The 18275-nt window shown below is 47.6% G+C and overlaps 1 protein-coding gene across 2 annotated transcripts in view; it reads left to right on the forward strand.

The window, feature by feature from the left end:
- Positions 1 to 18275, forward strand: part of PPP1R12B (protein phosphatase 1 regulatory subunit 12B) — a 137139-nt gene that overhangs the window by 16376 nt on the left and 102488 nt on the right. The gene's annotated exons all lie outside the window — the stretch shown is intronic.

An 18275-nucleotide genomic window follows, 5' to 3' on the forward strand; every position in this document is an offset into this window, starting at 1 on the left:
CTTCTACCTTCTTTTTGTAATTTATTTATTTTAAACATAGAGTCATGGAACCATTACGTTTGGAAAACACCTCCAAGATCATCATGGCCAACCTTTGACCAACCATCTTGTCAGGCAGACCTGAGCACTGAGTGCCTTCTCCAGTTGGTCCTTAAACACCTCCAGAGATGGGGAAGTCCTTAAACACCTCCTTGGGAAGTCCCTTGAAATGCTTGGCCACCTTTTCTGTGGAGAAATTCTTCCTGATGTCCCACCTGAGGCTGTTCCTCTTGTCCTGTCCCTTGGAGCCTGGGAGAAGGAGCCACCCCTGTCCTGCTAATGTGTTGTGCTGGCCTGGTCTCAGTCTCTAGCCATTCACCTCTTCTCCAGTTTGGTCAAACTTGTTTCCTGATGCCTTGGCTTCTTGGAGCAGTGCTTGGCTAATTCCCCTTCTGTGGTAGGTGCTGGAAGCTGCACCTCTCCTGCTGCCATGTGTTTGGCCTCTTGCTGCTTGCCCACAGACCAGACTGGGCTGTCTCATGGTGAGTGTCACCTGTCTCTGGTGACAGACAGGTGAGGGCAGGTGGTGCTGTTGGAGAGTTCCAGGCACAGCTGGAAGAGGTCACAGAAACCCTTCCAGTTCAGTCCTCTGTACTGAGACATGACCAGGTTTATCAGAGCTTTTTAGAAAAGACAGTTAATGATCCCCTTCCCAAACATCATCACAAAGCACTTGTGCACCTTCCCCAGAGGGTGAGAGCCCCAGTGGTGGCAGGCTCAGCTGGAACCATGGGAGATGTTCTTCAGCAGCACCCTGTGAGTCATTCAGCCAGCCTCAGTTACCCACTGGGGACACAGAGGAGGGCACAAATGCTGGGTTAAAGCAGAGCTCTCATTCACTGGTGCTGTAGCAACACATCAGTGAGGGCTTGGTGGAGGACAGAGACCCCCAGGAAGCAGCAAGGGAGCTGCCAGGGCTCAGCACAGCAGGGCTGGGGCTGCTCTGGCCTCCTCAGAGATCCCCAGTGCTGTGGCCTTTATGTGCTTGGTTTGCCTTTAGATTCTCCCACCTAAATGTAGGAATATTGCTATTTTGCTTCATTGTAGGACTGTTTATGAGAGGCTGGGCTGTGCTCTCTGGAGCTCTCCACCTTCTCTGCTTTGGTTTCATCTCACACCAGTAAAAGGTGAGCTCTGATTCTCCTTTTGCTGAAGAGGAGGGACAGAGCTGGGCCTTGTTAGGCTGTGCTGGTGTGGGACCTTTGGAGGACTCAGGGAACTGCAACATCACTTATCACAGTTCAGCTTTAAGGAAATGCTTTCTTTTAAATGCTGCTGAAATCTTGATATAATTAGATTCCATGGATTCCCTGCCCTGCTGTGTGGCTGCAGTGGGTCAGGGCAGCAGCTGTGGGGAGCAAATGTGGAACAAACATCCTGGTTTCCCCAACTTTTTACAGCTTGTTCTCTTTTTATCTTTCTGAAATCTTCTTCAGCCAGTTTGTTTTATCCAAGGAGTTTATTTCTGTGGTACCCTAGAAATAGCATCAACCATATTTGTGATGGCACAGAAATCCTTAAGAAATGCTATTGGAAAATAAGGGAAGTTGTTTGGGTTTTTTGGGAGTGAGTTTTGTTTCTTGTTTGGTTTTTTTTTTCATTTTTTTAGCTAAGCTTTTTCTCATTCATGTCCTATTCATATCTTGTGTCTTTCTCAGTTGTGGAGACCAGAATTTCTTATGATACAGAAAATCTGTTGCATTTTATAGAGGCCTAATGATATTTTATGCTTTGTTTTGTTCCGCTCCAAGTAATTTCTAGAATTTGCTTTGATTTCTGAGCCTGGAGCTGATATTTTCCTACAGCTATTTGTTATAATCCTAAGAGCTTTTCCCTGAACTCAGTAATAAGCTCAGAGCCTTTCATTTTGGTATGTTTTGTTGGGTGTATTTTGTGCCTGTGATTCACTCTGCAGTGATCTGCACTGCATTTCATCTGCTGTTTTATCAGCAGTTGCTCAGTACTGTAAGATTTTTCAAGTTTGTCCTTTGCTTTACCCCTTGAATAGTTTCACCAGCAAACTTCACCTCACTGATCGCCTCCTCTTCAAAGTCCTTTTTGCAGCACATTTGGTAGCACAGACCCTGGGAGAGAGCCTTCTGCAGAGCTCTCCAGGAAGATCTGTCTCATATTCTGGTCTCCTCACCAGCAAGATACATTTAATTGTGTAAGAATCTTCCATCTTAGCTGGGCAACTCAGTGGCTTCAGGAGCCACAGTGAGAGGTCTGTTGAGAATCCTTTAGAAAATCTCATAAAATCTCTGGAGCTGGAAGGGACCCACAAGACTCATCAAGTGCACGCCCTGGCTCTGCACAGGACAACCCAAAAAGTCACATCATGTATCTGAGCTGAATGTCACCTCTGCACCTTCCTTGTCTGCATGCTTATTTACCTTTCAAAAGATTCCAATGGCTTTCTGTCACATGACTTCCCTCTGTAAAAGCCTTGGTGGATATTTTCCAAAATACAACCATTTCTTATACACCTGCTCTTCTGCGTTGTGCCTTCCACTAAAGTGACCCCAGCAGGTTGATGGTTCTTGGGTTTGGTGAAATCTTTCCCTTTCTCCATTCCAGGAGTTTCTTCACTTTTCAGCGACTTTCCATCTTAGTCCTATAGTGACACACTTGCTGTTTGTCCATTTGTCTGGTGCTATACCAGAGAAAGGTGAGGCTGGGTATCAGGAAAGGTTCTTCCCCCAGAGAGTGCTGGCACTGCCCAGGCTCCCCAGGGAATGGGCACAGCCCCGAGGCTGCCAGAGCTCCAGGAGTGCTTGGGCAGCGCTGCCAGGGATGCCCAGGGTGGGATTGTTGGGGTGTCTGTGCAGGGCAGGGGTTGGACTGGATGGTCCCTGTGGGTCCCTTCCTGCTCAGAAGATTCCATGATTCTGGTGTAGCCTTGACGAGGTTTCCAGTCCTGCTGCCCAAGCACTCCTGCTGCCCAGCTCCTGTTCCAAGCCTTGGAGTTTCTGGAGCTTCCCCTGGCTGTGCTTGCCATGCCTGCAGGAGGAGCTCACCTGCATCCCATGGCCATCACCACCTGCCCACACTTATGCCTGAAATCCGCCTGCTTAGGGCCTGGCTTTTGCTTCAGGCTGGGAACTCAGGGGTGCATCCATGGTTTTGGGGCTCTGCAGTCATGTTGCAGTGGGAGAAACACAGGATTGCTCTCCCAAGGATCATTTCACTGCTTCCTCCTTTCAGCTCTTCCTTCACAGCTGGCACAGAGATGGGGCTGCATTTTGATCCCTCTGAATGTCTTCCTGTGTGGTGTTCTTTGTGTCTCTACTCTTCAACAGAAACCATAGAATCATAGAATTGTTTGGGTTGGAAGGAGATCTTAAGACCCATCTAATTCCAGCCCCCCTGCCTTCAACTAGACCAGGTTGCACAGAACTTCATGCAGCCTGGCCTTGAACACCCCTGGGGTGGGGCATCCACAACTTCCCTGGGCTACCTGTTCCAAGGCCTCACGTCCCTCACAGTAAATAATTTTTTCTTAAGATCTAATCTAAAGCTGAATTTGAACCCATTCTCCCTTGTCATGCCACTACATGCTCATGTAAATAGCAAGGTTGTAAATAGTCTTGCCACATCTTTCCCTTAAATTTCTCTAAGACACTGGAAGGCAACAATCAGGTCACTCTGGAGCCTTCTCTTTTCCAGGCTAACAATCCCAATTCCCTCAGCCTTTCCTCATGGGAGAGGTGCTCCATCCCTCTGATTCACTTGGTGGCTTTGTCTGGCTGGGGTGATGCACTCAGACAAGAGGTTGTTCCATGCCTCTGGCAGTTGGGCTTTGTTGGCAAACCTCACCCTCTCCTTGATTCTCCTGTTCACCATGCAGGTTGTAGCACTCTGTTCCTGAGGATTTCCTGTGCCACCCACCTGCAGGGCAGACTCATGAGTGCAATAAACAGAGAACTCACCATCCTCCAGCTGGACTTGCACCAGCTTTTGATTTACTTCAGGGATGAGTAAGGGCTGTAGTTCACCTGTAAGCCCAGGCAGCTGCCTGGCTGGTGCTCCTGGTGGCTCCAGAGGTGGGGAGTTTGCTCTGCTGCCAGCCCTCCCTTTACTGGATGCATTCATTGCTCTCACCATGTCTGGCTGTGACCTTTTTTCATGTGTGTGACGCTTGGGAGTCCTGTTGGGGCACTCAGGCAGGGTTCACAGCAGGCTGCCAGACCTCAGCCTGTGGGGTATGTGCACAGCACTGAGGCAGTGACTGGCTTTATGTTACTCTGAGGAACACATCAAAGTTTGTATCAGGTCTGTATTTCTTAGATCATGGAGACCACAGTTTGTGATTAGATTTGAAATGTGATTCATGCCACTGGGGAAAGCTGACACCTTAGCTGTGTCCATCTTTCAAGCTACCAAGGTATCTGATGTCATGCTGTGACAAGGGGCAGTGCATGGCCACATCCTTGGCACACTCAGCTACCCTGGGAGATCTCACAGGGCAGTCAGGCAGTTCCTCTCCCTCTGCAGTGACCTTATTCCACAGGTCATTTTCTTTAACAGCTCAGTGCTCTCTGTACCATGTTGGCCACCACTTCTCTTTTCCACAGACATCACCAGAATGGAGTTCCCTGCCCTTTCTTTGGGCTGCTGATGGCAGCAGGAATGGAATGTGCTCAGAAACAAGCAGTGAAGGATTTTGTTACTGGTGGCTGTGCTGAGATTTGCTTTAGTTTGTTTCCCACAAGAATAAAAAAACTCAAAGGCGCTTTGCTGTGACCAAGCGGCCCTAGCAGTGTCAATTGATTTCTTTTTCTTCTTTTTTTCCTGTGAATAAAGGCAAGTGCAAATGAGCTCTGCCTGACTCACACAACTTGGATCCTCAAACATATATACTTTTCCAGTATTGGGAGTTCTTGAAAACATTTTTCCTCTGCTCTGGAGCCAGGTTGGGGGAGCAGGGGGTGTTCAGCCTGTAGAAGGCTAAGAGACTCTATAGGGGCCCTTCCAGTGCCTGAAGGGGCTCCAAGAGAGCTGGAGAGGGACTTTGAACAAGGGCCTGAAATGCCAGGACACAGGAGAATGGCTTCCCACTGCCAGAAGGTAGGGATAGATGGGATATTGGGAAGGAATTCTTGGCTGTGAGGGTGGGCAGGCCCTGGCACAGGTGCCCAGAGAAGCTGTGGCTGCCCCTGGATCCCTGGAAGTGTCCCAGGCCAGGTTGGATGGGGCTTGTACCAACCTGGCCAATGGAAGGTGTCCCTGCCCATGCCCCTCCTGGAGGCACTTTAGGCACTGGAAGAAGCTCTTAGGTCTCCCCAGAGCCTTCTCTTCTCCAGGCTGAGCCCCCCCAGCTCTCCCAGCCTGGTGTCAGAGCAGAGTTCTGACACTTCAGAGCTTTAAGTTCCTTTCAAACGCAGACCAGTCTGGATTCTGTGAAGGGATGTGCAGACTCTGTCACAGGACCATGAACTCCTGTGTTCTCCTTTACCTGCTACACTAAAAATGCCAGCTGCAGTCCAGGCTTTAATTGCTATCTCTAGGTAGATTTATTTGCTGTGTTTTGGGAAAATGCTTAACTTCTGCTGTAAAATCTAATTATATCAAGGTTTCAGCAGCATTTTAAAGAAAGCATTTCTTTAAAGCTGAGCTGTGATAAGTGATGTTGCAAATCCCAATGATGGCACTAGAAATGGAAATGCTGCAAAATCGTGGCTGTGGGCCTTTCAGGAATAGTGTGGAATGACTTTATTTTTAGAAAGATTTCTTTATCCAGCCCCCTCTTTGTCAGCTCCATCATTTGTTTTGCTTCAAAGAAAATTCTGTGTCCTCTGATTGCTGTGGAGCCTTTTCCTGCTAGGAATTGTGACTGTGGCAGCTGAGCCATGGTGGATGCGAGGCTCTTGCTCAGGTGTGGGCAGGAACAGTGGCAAAACTCAGAAAAACCCCTTGTTTGCATGACTGAGAAGGCTTTGAGTGGCATGGGACTGGAAAATGCCCAAGCAAGCTGCCACACATCTGCCTGGGGAGGATTTTTGCCTCTAGGAGCACATGGACTGATCCTTAGAGAGGTTTTAGCCACTGAATATAAAACTGCAAAGTAGCAAATTTAAACTTTCCTGCATGCTGCCAGAGTGGAAAGGAAAATGAATAAGTAGAATTACTGACTGTATGTTTTTCTCTTTATATACCACCTTCTTTTTTTCTGGCCACAAAGGTAAAATTCAGATCTTGAAACAAAACTTGATGTGGTGGCAAGACAGCAAGACAGCAAGACAGGGATGTGCAGGGAAACCAAGGGCCTGACAGTCTGTTTGTGAATAAACTGACAATGAATCCTTCCAAGGAATCTCCTCTTGCTCTTCACCTGGGGTTGTGTTGAGGTGTTTCTTCTCACAGCCACTGGTTTCCAGTCCCTTAGTGCTAATTCAGCATTCTTGGCATTTGCAGGAGTTCATGAAAGTTCTTGTACATGAACTTTCATGTCTGTACAGTTTCTGTGAAGGCAGTACTGGCCCTGGAGTGACTTGAATGCTTTCTGTGTTGAAAAATCCATTTTTCCCTGGGCTGTAGGCAGCATGAGCTGTCTGTCTTGACATAAGCAAGGTATTATGTGGCAGCTTAAGACTATCTCAGTGCTGCCCTTCCTGCTGCTCCTGTCATGTGCCTTTGACACCAGTGCCAGTGCTGGTCTGGTCCCACTGTGAGCCAGTTGAGCTCCTGGATCTGTTCAGTGGGGTATCAAATGAGTGCCAGTGCCCTTGCTGGGGCAGAGGGTCTGCTGGCAGGGGATCAGGTGTAAGAGGGCAGCCCTGCCTTCAGCAGAGCCTGCTGCAAAATCCTGCCATGGCAGAGACTAAAGAAAGCCTGCAGTGATCCACAGAGATTTTTCTGTCTGCCTTTGAGGTCTATAGTTAGGCAACACAAATCTCACCTTTAGTTTGCCAAGTTGTAGCTAAAATCATTTGCAGCTGTTTTTCCATGTCTCTGCTGGGGTAGGAGACCTGGAGAGGCTCTTCCTGTAGAGGATTCTCTGCCAGGGCAGAGGGGCCCTGCCTGGCCTTCCCACCCCACCTTGCCCTTCCAGCAGGTGTGCTGTGAGTGGAGCCACCTTTCCAAGTGGGCCACAAAGTGATTCTGCATTTTTTCCTCCCATTATTCACCAGGAGAGTCCCCATTTGGCACTGGCCATACTGTGCTGCTTAACCCCCACCAGTGGCCCTGCAGGGCACTGGGGTGAGTGTCAGCCCTGGCCTGCAGGGCACCACCTTGGTTTGGCTGAAGCTGATCTAAGGCTGCATCTTGGAAGTTTAGGATGTGTTTGTGTTGTAGAGATGATGGCAGAACCATATCTATACTTGCTTGTGTTGTGAAAATGAAGTCTTAAGGAACTGCATTAAGTAGTGCAGTGTAGCCCGTGATGGAGCTCCTGTCAGGTCAAAGGATTGTTAGCTGAACATTTCTTTGCTAAGCAAACCTGCAGTACCTAAAATTTCCATTTTCCACTCAGGATTGAGATGCTTGTGAGTTTTCTAATTATAAAACATAGTTATTTTGGGCAGGAATGAAAATTTCAGTAATTTAAAGGCAAGGTTTTATATAGACTGTCTTGATTGAGTGCCAGGGAGCGCTGGCTGAGGGGGAGAGAAATTACATACTCAGTGGTCAGAATGACTAAACTGGTGAGACTTGAAAAGCCAGTGCTGTTCCACACCATTAGAAAACTGGCAGTCCCTGCTTTTTAGTGACAGAAAGACTTTATTTTTAGTGCTGGCAGTCAATCATGTACTGGACTCATTTCAAGCTCTTCTCAGATGGTACCAAGCATTACCCTCTGCTGTTGAAATAATGGGTATTAAAAATCATACTGGAACTAGGGGGATGATGATGATGATGATGATGATGATGAAGAAGAAAAGGAAGGGAGTAAAATTATGATCTATAGTGAATTTTGAAGTCAGTCCCACATGGCCTGGTGCTGGCTTAGAGCTGTGTTGTGGGCTGTAAACACAAATGGCAAACCAGTCAGTCAGCTGCAGAGGAGGAGCACTGTGGAAGTGGCAAATCAACGTCTTGGGCCCTGTTTGGGTGAGAGGTGAATTCAGTGCCAGTTGTTGAACACATGGGAGCACAAATACTGTGAGGCTGGAGGGGTTCATAGGACCATAAAATGTCCTCAGATGGAAGAGGTCATGGAATCTAACTCCTGGCCCTGCACAGGTACCCCAGCAATCTTACTCTGTGTCTGAGAGCATTGTCCAAACCCTCCCTGAGCTCTGGCAGCCCTGGGCTGTGACCATTCCCTGGTCCCTGGGGCTCTTTGCATAGTGAATCCATGTCTGTGTGCCCCATGCTGATCTTCCTAGGTTTGCCAAAATGCTCTTTGATTAGAAATGTTCAAGGAGAGGCAAAGAGCTGGCAATCCTGCATGCCTGTACCTGTCATCCTAGGAGAGTAAAAGCAAAACAATTTAGCTTTCTTGCCATTTCCCTCCCCTTTCAGTAACACAGAGTGTGAGTGTCCAGCTGACCTTCTCTCTCCTTCCCAGTGGCTCCTGTTTCTTACAGAAGATGAGCTGGGAGCTTTGGCATTGCCAGGGTGAGGGCAGGTCCTGCCCAGGCAGGGACCAGCAGAGTGTGGTGCTCCAGCCCTCACTGGCAGCACCCTCTCTGCAGGACATGCAGGGGTTCTGGCAGCTGGAAAGAATCCCACAGACATTTAGCCAAGCTATCTCTGCTTTAGTGCAGCAGGGATTTACATCTAACTCCCTGGAAATAACTTGATGGCCCCAGTACATATATGAAGGTGTGAGGAGTTTCAGAATAGTTTCAAAATGTGGCTTCTATTCAAAGCACTTCTCCACCTGACATTTCATGCTGCTGTTTCATCTTGGAAATGCTACATTCATGGCATAATTATGCCTTTGCATATATTCCTCTCTTCCCATGTGCTCTGCTGGGTTTTTTGTTGTGCTAATCATTGTAAGAGATTTGTTGTTGGTTTCTTTTGATGACTGACGTGGATACTGCTGAGTACTTCTCGTTGTGTGTGGGGCTTTTTTCAATGGAAAAATCTGACATAATCCACATATTTCTCTTCCTGCTTACATGAGAAGTATGACTCAACTGCTGTTAAAGAAATGAACCTCCATAGCTAATTAATCAGACTAGAAAATGAATCTTTTTATCTCATTTCACTCCCTTTCCTCTGTTCTTTTTAAAGCAGAATTTACCTCTCTCTCCTGGTTTTAATGTGGTTGTTTCAGAATTAGATTTGCCAAGAATTTTAGAGCATAAAGATTTTGAAGCTGGGTTGGTGGTACAGAGGGTGTCAAGGCATGAGGGCATGCAGAAGCCAAGGCTGAGCAGAGAGAAGGTGCAAAAGCTCTGTGATTTTGCAGGAGCAGCAGTGGGAGCTGTTTGTTGTTCCCCAGATCACTGGAGAGTGTAATCTGTGCTGCCAGAGATAGGGGATCACTTGGAGGTGGAATTTTTGGGCAGTGCTGGTTCTGACAGAAGCCCCTTAAGAGCAGAGCTGTGATCATGGGACACCATGGCAAGGTCATAGCTGCAGTGCCGACAGTCCGAGTGCTGACAGTTGCCAGGCTATTTTGGGAGCGCTTTTCCCTTTGTTTTCTGTGAACTCCTCTCTCTGTGCTCCCAGATTTAACCCTGGTGCTGTTCAGCTGTCATCAGCCCTGCCTTTGTTTGTGGTTTTGAGGTGTGCGTTGACATCACGTATTTACTCTTGCCTTGCATTTGCTGGAAGATGGACTCCCCTATCTGCTGGCTAACCTTGTTCATGGATTTCAGACTTATGACAGGAGAACAGTTGAGAAGTGAGCCTTGCCGTTTAATCCCTTTGGCTGTGCTGTGACAGCATGGCTGAACTGCCCTGCCAGTGCCTCCAGCCCAGTGTGGTACAGTTAATGGTGCTGCTGGTGTCAGCGTTGGCCTCTGGTTTGCAGGAACCCTTTAACCATTTCCAGAACTTCAAAGTGGTCTCATTACACCAGTAGAAGAAAATGTTGTTGTAAAGAAAATGTAGAAAATGTTGTTGTAAAGAAAGCCCTCTCAAAGCTCAGGCTAAGGGGTGAGCTGGTGGATCTTGGCTCGAGGAGGGTGGCCTGTGGCTGCTGGTCAGTCCTGGAGGGTGGGGCTCAGCTCCCCTGGTGTCACTGGCTCTGTGCTGCCCTGCAGGCAGTGGGAAAGGACAGGCACATCCCACCCAGCTAGGCAGGCAGTGCCCTCTGGGCACATTTTGGAAATGTGGATGGAACTGATCCTGTGCAAGGCAAGGTGTGGGAGCGCATGGCTGGGAAGGAGGAACCCTGGCAGGCTGGGCTTAAACCTGCTGGGGCTCTTATGGTGATCTTGGGCTGAATTCAGACTGCGCTTACATGAATTCAGAAACCATTCTGCTCGTAGACTGCTGCTTTTGATGGCCTCTATTCAGTCTCACACTTCACTTAGCACAGAGCAAACCTTTTAATAATTTGAGTGTGCTGTCTTCCCTTGGTTTGTTTAAACAAAACCGACTTTTTTCGCCCATATCTGATGCAGAGTTTTTTGTAGCTCCTGGGTGGTGCAGCCTCTGTCACTCAAACGAGTCTACATCAGGTTTTCAGCATGAGGACATCATTTAGGAGGCAAAAGCCAGAGGCTTGGGCACATAAAACATCAAAGCTGTGGAGGTGAGTCAGGTCTGGATCAGAATGGCTGCACAAATCTGTCTTCTAGTCCTTCCCCACAATTATAAAGTGCCCTGAATTTTCAAGGAATAAATGTATCTGTGTATGCCTATATGAACATACATGCACATGTACATATGCATATATGTGACAATCCACACAGCCCAGAAGGGCAAGGAGAATTCCCTGCTGACCCTGGAGGCACTGGGTCAGGAGTCTCCAGAGGTACTTCCCAGCTGCCCTGGTTCCCTGCGGTGTCTGTGCCTGCTCTGTGCCTGACTGGCACTGGGCTCTGTTGAGAGCTGGGTGCCCTTCAAGCAGCAGCAGCTGCTCCCTGCTCTGAGGGTCTCTCCATCTGAATTGTAAGTGCTTTCACCTGATGGAAGGATGGAGTGGCCTTCTGGGCACATGGATGTGTGGAGAAAGCTCCTGAAGATCAGTGCAGGAATGATGGATGTGTGGCTGTGTGGAAGAATCTCAGAGGACTCAAGTGTTACAGAAATTTGGATTGGTGGTGGAACAGAGGGAAGCAAACCATGTCAGGGAAGGGCTGGGTGTGTAAACATGGTCCAACACTTGATTTCTAGATTGGAGGACAGTCTGGTAGAAGAATTAATAATGGGGGTTTCATGAGCAATCTGATTTAGCAGCAGCAGCAGCAGCATTTTGCATAGAGCAAGGGGTGCCATAGTGCTGGGAGGCTCTGGAGGTTGGTATTTCCTGCAGTAATCAAGAAGAGCTGAGGCATGGCCTCTCCTGGCCTGGCAGCTCATACTCCATTTCCAAAGGCAGCATGTGCCTGAGCAGGCAGTTTATGTATCACATTTATGTGTGACAAGGGGAGCTGCCAAGTGTGATTTCCATGTGGGAACCATGGGGATTGCTACCCCAGGATCTGACACGGTAGGATTACGAGATTTTCACTGTGCGCAGAGAAGTCACTGAGATTGGGTTCTGTCACAAGACTGGGTATTCATAGCAGAAACACATAACACAGCAGCCAAGCATGCAGCCCTTTCTGCTTTCCCCCTCCTGCATTTTCCTTGTGCCTGGAGCAGATGCATGGCTTCTCTCTCTCAAATCCCAGCCAACCACATTGGGAGCACCAGGGAATTAAATTCAGCCAAAGTTAGCCCCCAGCAGTTATTACAGGTTTCCTGGCTGGCTGATGCCAAGTGTCTACATGCTGCTTTATCCTGTGATCATATGACACTGGCAGATGTGACATATTATTTGTAAACTGACTGTTGGCTCAGAGGGGCTGCAGGGAGCAGAGCCTTGTGCTCCCAGCCAGGTTCCCCCTTGTTACAGGTGTTGCTGTTGGCAGGGCCAGCACCTTGTGAAGGCACAGGGCAGGACGTGGCCCAGCTGCTGAGTGGCTCTCACTGACATCCTGGCCAAAATTGTTCTTCCTGCAAACAGATGTGCTGAATGTCGTTCTTGTATTTATGTTAAATCACCAACAATTGGACAAGTTGTAGAGAAAACAACCACGTCCACGTGGGTGCCTGTCACAGCACTGTGGATGTGCAGTTACTGCCTGGCATCTGTGTTCTCCTGGGTTTGTAAGTGTTTGTAACCACTTTTCTCCTTGAGGAGGTGAAAAGGGTGGGTTTTTTTCCCCTCTCAGCTGATCTCAAGAAATTTCTTAGGAATTTGTGAGGTGGTTTAGATGCTCTCCTCACTGCTATCCTGTGTGTATCTAATATGTAGTGAAATGTAACACCAGTCCTAGGGGCTTTGCTAAACGTGTTGCACCCCTAGAAAGTGAGCAGTGTCACACTGTTCACACCTTCTTGGAGCTCGATTCCCAGTCCTCTGAACCCTCAGTCTCATCCCATCTGTCTCCTTTTCCTCGCTGATCCTCCAATCTCAGGACCAGGGGATGCTCAGGAGATATGCAAAGCCCTTGGCAGGCAGCTGGAGCAGATCCTCATCAGGCTCAGCAGTGCCTGTGCGTTCTGGGTGCTCAGAGGAAAGAGCAAACACAACACCATTGTAATAATGAGGTTTCATTCAAGATAAGATCAGATTTTGTCTGGTTGCTGGACAAGCCTTGCCTGACAAGCCAAGTTGTTCTGTCCCATTTCCTGGTGTCCCCGTTTCCTTACTGTAATGTAAACTTCATGCTGGGAAGAAGAATGCCTTGGCAAGAGCTGCTGGCAAACTCCAGTCTGCAGCGAGCGTCCCTGCCTGGAAAGGGCTCCACCTGTTCACTGCAGAGGGGGTAAGCTAATATGCCATATCTGCAAATTTTAGAAACTGAGCACTTCCTCCCTATGGAAAAACTGCTAAATGCTGGTCTCCTGCCAGGAGCTGGAGGAACACCATGAGCTGGGGATGGAGGCTTGCCCAGCGATGCCTGGGATTTAAATCCTATGAGCCAACTTTCTTTGCGTGTTGAGTGGGTAATTCTGGGCACTGGATGTGGTTTGCATCAAGGACTGCTAAAACTGTAATACATTAGTACCATTCCAGAAGCCCTTGAAGCTTATCAAGTGCCAAGAAAAATACAGGGGTGGCAAGAGATTAGCCTGCTGAAGATCCACCATGAGAGGGAGAGATACTCACCCTCTACTCCCACCCTGTCACATCACCTTGAAGGTTGTGTTAGAGCTTGTACAGAGGCAGAGGATAAAGAAGGAATTAAAAATTTCAAGACAAAATTGCTATGCTTTGTAGCTAACCTTGCTTTTAGCCTCTCCTACGTGTGAACCAAGCAGCTGAGGGTCAGCAAGGCCTGAAATGGAAAGAATTAAGCCTATGCCTCTATTTTTCTCCATGCCTGATTCCAAGGGCAGTTTAAGAGAAGGAGTGTTTCCTCACATGAAGAAACTACCCACCAGGAAGGCAACATTAGTTCTGAACCAACTCTTTTTGACTGTCTCCCCTCCCTTTGGGGGCTGAGGGCAGGTGTCTGCTCTGTGACTCTGCTCCCTGAGGTCGTGGTCCTTACCATGTTCCTGAGGAATGTGGGATCAAATAAGAGAGGAGAACTCTGCATAGCAATAGATCCTCTCGGGTTACTAAACTTATCCACTCTCCTAAATCTGTTGCAGGATTAGTAGTACTTAAAGGAGGACATATCTACCCCTTTACTTCCTCTTTGTCCTCTTCTCCTTCCTCCAGTAACCTCAGGTAACCCAGCTGGTCAGCCTGAAGGTGAGCTGTACCCCTGAACCCCAGAAAGGCCATTTTTCCTGCAGGCTGGCTCACAGTGCTTAATTTCAGTAGATTGGCACAAGAAAACACACAGCAGAGATGTGCTGGAGGGGTATCAGCAGTCAGGCCTCTCAAAAATTTTAGGTGGACAAATGTGTGCCCTAAGTTCTTCTAAACAGTGAGAATTTTGTTCTTTACTGTGTATCTTGGTTAAATGGTGACATGTATGAAACTATAAATACCATTGATGTATGTGCAAGTGTGAATTCTCTGATAACATCAGTGTTAATCAGTTGATACCTTACAAGTACTCACAGAAATACATTGCAACCCCTAAAAGTTGCCATTTAATCTGTTGTAACATTTTTAAAGGCTTTCTAAAGTTCTTAAAATTCAGAAGATCTTTAGAAGTTACCAATTTTACTCATTATCCAAGTTGTTGACCTCATAATTCTTGCTCTGAGTTGTGTTAAACATGTCATTATCATGTTAAGATCTGAGAAGTGTGTTCTTTTAGGGTGTTTGACTAAAAATTATGTAAATAATCCCTTGCCTGACAGTTTCTTGCATGACACCATGATGAGATTTTCAGAGTTGAGTAGGAGTTACTCAGTACTTTCTTGTCTAATGCCGGTTTTGGAAACTCCTTTTCCACCTCACTTTTTCAAATCTCAGCCAATGTAATTATTTGCATGTAATGATACAACAATGCAAAACAAATCTTGTATTTTAGTGTTTGAGGTAGGCATGGTCATACCTGTCAGTTAAAAAACTGTTCATGTTGCTCTGCTCTGTCTCAGTTCCATTCCTGTGTGTCATCAGCTCGTACTAAAATCAATATTTGCCAGGCTGGATTACATACGTGCAACAGCAGCTTTTCCTTGATCACATACATTGAACAGAGCTTTTCATGAACTGCAGAAGAGGGATGGAGGGTTATTTCTCTTACAAATTAGAGAATATTCTCCTGCTGCATTAAGGATAAAGGTGGAGCCTTTGCACTTGGCTTTCTCTTGGTGGTAAGTGCAGACAGCAGGTGTTAAATGGTCCTGGCTCCCTTGGGAGTCCCTGGTGCTGTCAGCACCCACAGAGCCCTGACTCCTCATCATTGCTGTCTGCAGGAGCCAGGAGAGGCAAATCACTGCAGATTTCTGTGTAGGAACAGGTGGGGATTGAGCCCATCATCCTGCTGGTTCCAGCATGCATTCCATCAGAGCCAGGCAGGGTGGGCACAGCACAACAGCAGGGCCAGTAACAGGGAGAAATTTAAAAGAGTGACAGGGCTCTTTATATATTTAAACAGGCATTTGACTGTAGAGTTCAGTTTATCCAGTGGCTTGGGCAAGAACTGTGCTTTTCCCTTGGCTGATTCCCAGGCTGTGCAGATGTAGTGGGTGTGTTTGATAAACAATGTAAATAAAATTCTCTGTCAAATATGTACAAAGCTCACGCTCTGGAGACATTCTTCAGTCTAAATTTAGATTCACACTCCAGCTCCAGGTAACACTTGAACAAAGCAGAGTAGTGAGTGTAGGCAGGATCCATCCATCCACCTTGCTGCTTTGGCTGATAAAATTCCTCTGTGAGGCTCCAGGACTGTGGGCAGCCACTAGGGATTGTGTCCAAAAGAAAAGCACTGCGTGGGTGAGCCTTGCCTGGCTATTTCCAGGGCAATATGCTTTTAGATGAAGTCAACTCTGGTGGTGTTCCAGGTCAAAATATAAGTAACTCATCAGGAAGATGTTAAGTGCAGTTTATTTTAAATGTGTTGGGGCAAAACTTGAAGTAAATCACAATAAATGTAAGTGGCAGCAAAACAGAGATTGGATCTTAGTTTTGCAGGATCAGACTTGAATTCTCAGAGAATTCCTCCTTGAGCTGAAGAGGGATTATTATGGATCCATGTGTTTCCATGCATCTCTCTATACATCACATCCTTTGCCTTCCTTCTGCATTTCAGTGTGTTGGTACAGACAGAAGAATTCATAGATTTGTTTGTGTTGTTTGTGGGATCATGGAAATCAGGCACTTACCCTTTTTACAGTGTGTCTTAAAATTAATCAGATGCACATTGGGCACGCTGAGTTCTCCTGGACACTGGAATATTTGACTTGTGTTTCCTGCCCTCATCACTTTTCTGCCCATCCTGCACTCCTGCTTTTCTCTTGGTGTTGAATTCTGAACTTCTGAGGATTAAAGTGAAGCCTGCAACTGGTTGCCTTTTTCTGTTGCCATTGGACTCTCTTATGATTCATTAGATACTTTGGCTAAAGTGCCAAGCAGAAAGGAAAATGGGACAGCTGCTGCAGGGATGTGTAGTGAAGGAGCTGCTCCCTGTGAGGGTGGGCAGGCCCTGGCACAGAGCCCAGAGCAGCTGTGGCTGCCCCTGGATCCCTGGCAGTGCCCAAGGCCAGGCTGGACAGGGCTTGGAGCAACCTGGGACAGTGGAAGGTGTCCCTGCCATGGCAGGGGTGGGACTGGATGGGCTTTAAGGTCCTTTCTGACACAAACCAGGCTGGGATTCTGAGTACATTTCCTTCCACAGACTGAGACTTGGAGGCTGCATCTGTGTTGCTGAAGCAAAAGGAACAAGTTGCAAGGAAAATCCTGATTAGATTGTGAGAATTACCCACAGAGAGGATGGTGAAGCACAGGGATAGGGAGTGTCCATCCCAGCAGACTGAACTGAGGCAGGCCCTGAGTTGTGTGGTCTAACAAGATTTAGCCATGCTTTGAGCAGGGGGTCAGACCAGATAAACTGAAAGACCAAACCCTTGCTCCTGAGGCTGGTGGTAGAACTTGGTTTGCACCCACATTGCTGAGATGTAACCATGTCCTGCCCCATCATGCTTGGACCTGGGGCTCCTCCAACCTTATGGTTTTGCTCTTCAGTCCCCAAGGTTTTTTGTTTGTGTTGGATTGGTTTGGTTTTTTTCCTAGTTTTACTTCTTGAAATCATCTAAGAGAAGCCTCTCAGAGCAGGGTTTACAGGACAAAACTGTTTTGGGCCTGAGGGTGGGAGATCAGAGATGGACTGAGCAGTGGGGATGGAGCCAGTCCAGACTGGGCTCAGCCGTTCTGGGTTAGGAGCAGCCCCTGAAGTAAACGACTTCTAGATTTCTGCTTGTGCTTTTCTGGCCAAGGTTCAGGTAAACCAGTCTAAAGCAGGGCCAGGAAACACACTGATGCTTCAGCACAGGCTCAGCTGGGATGTGAGCCTGCTCCTGGGGCATCCCTTCCCATTGCTGTGGATGTTCCCTGTGCTGTGCCATGTCTGCCAAGTACCTGCACTAGGAGTTAGTTATCTGCAATGTGCTTCCTTGGAGGTTTCAGAGCTGGGCTTGTGCATGGCTGCTTGTGAGCCAAGCAAATGGAGGAGTGGTTGTGTCCTAAGTGGGCAGTTTGGGATTTGCACTGAGGATCCCAGAGTGTCCTGAGTCAGAAAAGCTCCACAAGGATCATCCAGCCCAACTCTCTTTGCAGTAAAAATAACAAGAGCTGGCTGTCCTGGTCCAGGACATGCCTCTCCTTTGACTTGAGCAATGCAGCACAGAAGAACATGTGGATAAACCAGGATTGTTTATTTTTGGGGTGTGTGGATATAGGTTTGAGAGGATTTCCTCATTTTTTCCCTTGCTGGGACAGGAATGGATGGATAGTCAGTGCTGCTCATTTGAGATGGGTCATCTGGGAGTCACCTGACTGCTGTAAACAATAGGTGTGCCACATCAAACTGTGCAAAAGGATTGGGATTCTGGAGGAATCCTGGACAAGCTCTTTCCCTCTCTAGTGATGAGGAGCTGTGTTTCTGCCTGGGGATGGACATGTGGTAAAAAGCAGTCCTTGCACCTCCTGGTCATGCCCTGTGCTCCCAGCAGAGGCACACACTTTGGGATGTGTGGATGAAGTTGCCAGCTCATCCTTGAAGAGCAGCTCCCAGTGAACTGTAAATGTAACACAGAATGTGCTGGAGACAGGAATTTGAGGAAGGAGGAATTCCACCCAACAGAAGTGCTGAGACTTGAAAATCAAGCTAGGTTTTCTTCTGGCAACTTCAAAGCAGGGAGCTCTCTGTAAATGCAGGCTCAGGAATGACTACAGCAGCTAATCAAGGGCTGTCATTCTCTTCAGCAGCTCATGGGGCTGTAGAACAAGCAGGGAAAGTTTCCTGTGTCAGACTCAGGAAAACAAAGAGGTACTGCTGAATAAAGAAGTTAATAAGTTCTCTAGAACTCTGCTTTTGCAATGATTACCTCTGTAACTGAGCTCCTCTGGCTCCTGGAGCTGCTGCTTTCCCTTCTCATCCCTGCCCCTAGTGAGGCCTCATTGTGTTCACTGTTACAACCTTATTCACTGACATTTTGAGGACCAGTATAATCTAAGTAAATGCACAGCTTGCCTTGCTTAGAGGGATTTGATG

The sequence above is a fragment of the Melozone crissalis genome, unplaced genomic scaffold (genome assembly GCF_028551555.1).
Source record: "Melozone crissalis strain CALT ecotype California unplaced genomic scaffold, PUWL_Pcris_2 ptg000086l_1, whole genome shotgun sequence".
Classification (NCBI taxonomy): domain Eukaryota; kingdom Metazoa; phylum Chordata; class Aves; order Passeriformes; family Passerellidae; genus Melozone; species Melozone crissalis.